The sequence below is a fragment of the Octodon degus genome, unplaced genomic scaffold (assembly GCF_000260255.1).
Source record: "Octodon degus isolate 3935 unplaced genomic scaffold, OctDeg1.0 scaffold00069, whole genome shotgun sequence".
Lineage (NCBI taxonomy): Eukaryota > Metazoa > Chordata > Mammalia > Rodentia > Octodontidae > Octodon > Octodon degus.
Genome location: NW_004524645.1, coordinates 7,780,250 through 7,785,342, shown reverse-complemented (window position 1 = coordinate 7,785,342; position 5,093 = coordinate 7,780,250).

Genomic DNA, 5,093 nt, shown 5'->3' with positions numbered 1-5,093 from the left:
AAAAATCTTTTAAAAGCCTCAATACAATTCCTTAACCAAAACAAAAAAAAACTTAAGGTGAATTAAGAATAAGTTTAATTTTAAAGTACTTCAAAATGTGTCAAATAAATTGTCACTTTTCAAGTTGAAGTTCTGGTCTCTCGGTGAATAACAAAGGGGTGTGTGTGTGTGTGTGATTTATGGACATCACAACTAGCCACTACTATGGTGCACATCCACCAGACTGCAAAATAAGCTCTAGAATAGCATTAAAGGAACGTAAACACCCAAGAAATATGAAAATAATATATTAATTTGAAAAATAAAATACCTATAGTAAAAAATACTAAAATATATATGCCCTGGTACTCAAAGATTTCAGCTTAAGGGAGAAAGCTTTGAGAAAGCCTAGCACAGTAGCATCAGGAGAGCTCTAGAACAGAGTGTTATAGCCCTATTTGTAATTATAAAACAACTGGTAAGTACCCTGGCAATTGGCCAATAGAAGAATTTATAAGTACATTATTCTCTGTGCACGGATCCACTATATTGGTCAGAATGAATAAACACAAACTCTATGTTCAACACAGACAGTTCTTCAACTTGTTGAGTCAATTTGTAGTAAGTTTTATTCATACAATTTTAAACAAAAAGGGATATTATATTTTTATGGATGTTTACACATATAATAAAACACAAAAAATTATCAGGGAAGATGAACAGCCTTCTGTGTTGGCATTTGATTCTGGAAAGTGTGGAAAATAGGGCTAAAAAGAGTTTTCAATTGCATCTGTAAAAATAACAAAAATCTTTTTCCCATTTTTACTGATTGGTACATAGATGTCTCATATGTTTCCCTCTTTTGTTACCTTAGATTCTGTTGAAAACACAAGCATACAAACCAAAATAATGTGCACAAAAAGAGAGTAATCATATTGATATTGGTTTAGAATAAATGCTATGTTACAATTTATCTTCAACATTCATTGGCTCCATTTGTCTTGCTGAATTCACTGACAAAGGATCTACAAAGTGAGGTACATGGTTTCAGGGTAAATCCTGAGGGGATTTGACTGACTGTGTCAGACACAATAGTTACATTTCTTGTTATATAGGTCTTGCTTTATCTTGGTCTTAACCATCCAGCGGAAAAGTATAAAAATGAGGTATAAAAAGTAAAGGCAATTTAATATGCTGAGCTATAAGGGCTCAAGTCAACAACTTCTGACATTGCCAGTTGTACAGATAACTCACTACTATTATGGACTACTGGACTATATTGCATTATTTTGCTGAATTCATGCACCTACAGTATTTAAATGGCAATGGAATAAGCATCTCTGAGAAAGCCAAACAAAAAAAAGGATATAAATGAAGGACCATTTTGTATCTGTATATACAAAATAGTTAGGATAGATATACAGCTACTTTCTCTTAATTCAATGAGAAGAAAGATTTGTACTAATAGTGTTTGGACAGGATGTCATGTCTGCATCTTGTACTATGAATAACTACTACTAAGACAATAATATGCAATGTATTAATTATTGTAACTGTCCTACTAACCTGATTTAAAACTGTGTCATTGCTATTTCTTTCTCAATAAAATTAATAAAACATAAAATAAAATAAAGAATAGCTTGATGTGTTATTTCTTAGTATCTTTAAGAATTAATTAAGTAGGTTCTAGATTACACAAGGATGAGCTAATAAGGAGGTGTTACTAATGTTTGTATCATGTTTTCAAATAAAAGACAATTTAACTTATATCATCTCAACTGATTTTCCAAAGAACCCGGAAGTTAGATGAGACAGATCTCATTAACTTTTCTAAGTGGAAAAACAGAAACTCTGGAAAGGCAAAGTAACTTATCAAGGTGGGCAAGCATAAAGGCTGGAGCTCAAACACATATCTTCTACGCATTGTGCTTTTTACATTATACCAACTATTTCCTCCTTACCCAGTTCTGGAGGCCCCTCAAGGGAGAGATTTTTTTTTAATCTTATGCAAGTTTATTAGTGTGAGTATCAATATTTTCTCATTATTATGCTTAGTACAGTAAAGAAAATTAAGTTGGGAAGGGGAATTCTAAGTGGAATCTACCTAGAACTCACAGAATGGACTTGGTTCAATAAGTGGACTATGTAACTTAGCTCCTCCTCCATCATCTCAAGCCTTTAGAAAAGTTGGCAATTGCCCAAAAATTCATGGGAAGTTTTTTAGATGAGGAGTTGCAAAAGAAAGAATTCTAGAAGAGCGGAGTTGCAGAGTAGGGGAGAGACAATAGCTTCAGGAGGTCGAATGCGACACCCAGTATGTTTAGGGGGTGGAACTTGAATGTAGGGCCAGAGGGACTAAGAAATTCACAGAAACTTCCCAAGAATCTACAGATACATTAAGAATGATGTTGGCTTAAGGGATAAGCTTTGAAGTAACAGAGATTCCTTGGACATTTCATAGACATTCGTGTGTGTGTGTGTGTGTGTGTGTGTGTGTGTAAGGGAAAATAGAAAAGGTACACGAGAACATAGAGAGATGTGTATTTTCTGACAGTGTTATCTAATATTTCCTGGTATTAGAAATGGCTGGTTTAATAGACACTCCAAAAATTAATAAAATAAATAAAAGCTCTAGATATTTTAGTTGACCCAAATACCATAAAAGGCTATGCTATGAATTGGCTATTTAAACAAACAAGCAAACAAATTATTCTGCTGTAGAATTAGTATTTAGTATAGTGCTCTATAGGGACTTGTCTCGATAGTTAAATGTTATTAGATAAGATCCTAGACAAGAAGGTTTAAAATGAATACTGATAAATGAGGAAAAGATGAGGATTACTAAACTGATAAAGTGTGAAAATCATGTTAAGTGCAGAATCATTGAAGGAGCTAGTCATGTGTCATTGGAAAGTGAGAAACCTTCAGGGAAATAATAGCTGTCTTTAGCTTTCCGGAGAATTTCCAAGTGGAAGAATGAAAAAAAAAATTAGAACAAAGGGCAAAGTAAGGAAGGAATACTGTGCTGCCAATTCTCAGCTAGAACTGTGGAACTTGTCAAATACAAAGCTACCTCCCCCACAACGGAATGGGCTGTCTCAGAGGAGCCCAAACAGAAACTGGATGAGTGAGTTTCAGCAATGCTTAAAAGGAAATGCTTATTTTGGGAGAGATGCTGAACTAGATGAAAGAAATAAAATCTCTGCCTATTTTTCTCCCTAACACTGGTGTAAAAGGGAGAAACACGCATTTACTTACCCAGTTCTGGAGGCCCCTCGAAGGAGAGGTTTTGAAGTAGCAGAGATTCCCTTGAGATTTCACAGATATATGTGTGGTGTGCGTGTGCGTGTGCATGTGCATGCGTGTGTGTGTGTGTGTGTGTGTGTGTGTGTAAGGGAAAATAGAAAATGTACACTTGAGAACATAGAGAGAGGTGTATTTTCTGTCAGTGTTGTCTAAACCTATTCTTGTATGGTCTTTCAGGCTTGGGTCAGATATGTGACAGAATGTCACTGGAGAGGGAATAGGAGGGGAATAGGTAGGTATCCTTTGGTGTTAGAACTCCAGAGCTTGGTCAGAACCTGCAGAAGCAAGTTAAGCACTGCAGTGACTGTAGGCTAAGCTGTGAGTCAGGGCACTGTTTAAAATGAGATCCAGGCTTGGGAAATGCATAGGAGGAGCAAGACAATTCACCTTGGACACCGAGGATCATCTGTGATGGCTAAGTGTGCGAATGGAAAGAATGGTCGCTTGAGTTGAGTTCTACAATGCAAAATTTATTTATTTATTTATTTTATGTATTTAGTACAGGGTCTTACAGGGGCTCACTACACCGACTGAACTCAGTGATCCTCCTGTTCTCAGCCTCTCAAATGCTGGAATTACTGGTGTGCACCACCATGGCCAGTCTCAATCACCATCTCAGTGTACCCCAGAGGCAGAGCTGGCATGGCATGCAGGGGATCGAATCCCGGTCCCTGCGCTCTGCCTAAGCATGCACTTCAGTTCACTGAGCTATCTGGCTGGCCCTACAATGCAAAATTTAGCACAACTTCTGCAGTAGGCTTATTTTGCTCTTCCAGTCCTTTTCTTAGTATTCTGTCATCTCACTATGCCATCCAGAAAGTCCCCTTGATCTTGTGGACATTAACATCAATATTGATGGGGATTTAGCTCATAAAAGTTGCATTTTAATAAGGACATGGTCATTTGTACAACAAATTTGAAGTTACAAATAGCCTTAAGGATTTATAAGCTTAGCCTAAATCAGGATTGTTTGTGAACTACTTTATACCACAACCAACCAACGACTAGTTATTTTTAACCTGAATGTTTCCATAATTATAAAATCTTGGCTGTGTGTGGTTGTACACACCTGTAATCCCAGCACTGGGAAGTCTTACCCAGAAGGATCTCCGTGAATTTAATGCCAGCCTGGATCACAGCAATCTTTCTCAAAAGAACAAACCAAAAGAAAAATTCCCCCAAATTATTACAAAATCTAGCTATGCACCTGAGCAAAGTGAATGCTAGACTGTGGGGATGTCGAAGGATACACCAGAAGGACTGTGAATCCTGAAGGATAGTTTTAAGAAGATACTACTTTCCCCATTATGAAAAAAATTTAAGAAGAAATAAACAAAGAGACAGACACAGGCAGAAATCAGAGAACCTTTCTAAGGAGCTGGTCCTAGGAATGGGTTATTTTGTCATAAACACCTTTGGGACCACATAAAACAATGGGATTATCAGTACAACCACTGTACGTTAGAGATAGGTTGTCTGCTAAATTAAATGATACTTCTTTCTATTAGTTTATTTTCTCAGAAAGAACTTTCTTGATTCCTTAGAAGGTTTAACAATGAACTATGTTATTATAGTATGGTGAGAATTGTGATTAACTCTTTGAAATCCATAGTATCCCAGCAACTTAGTCTCTAAACCAATAACTAAAATTTCATTCATCTTTCCAGTACTTAGGACAGTTATGGGTAGTCCTAAACCAGTTTGGATAAAAGAGAGATACCAGGGGCTGGAGAGATGGCTCAGTGGTCTAAAGCACCTACTTAGAACAAGCTTAGCAAAAGCATCAGGGACCGCGGTTCAATCCCCCA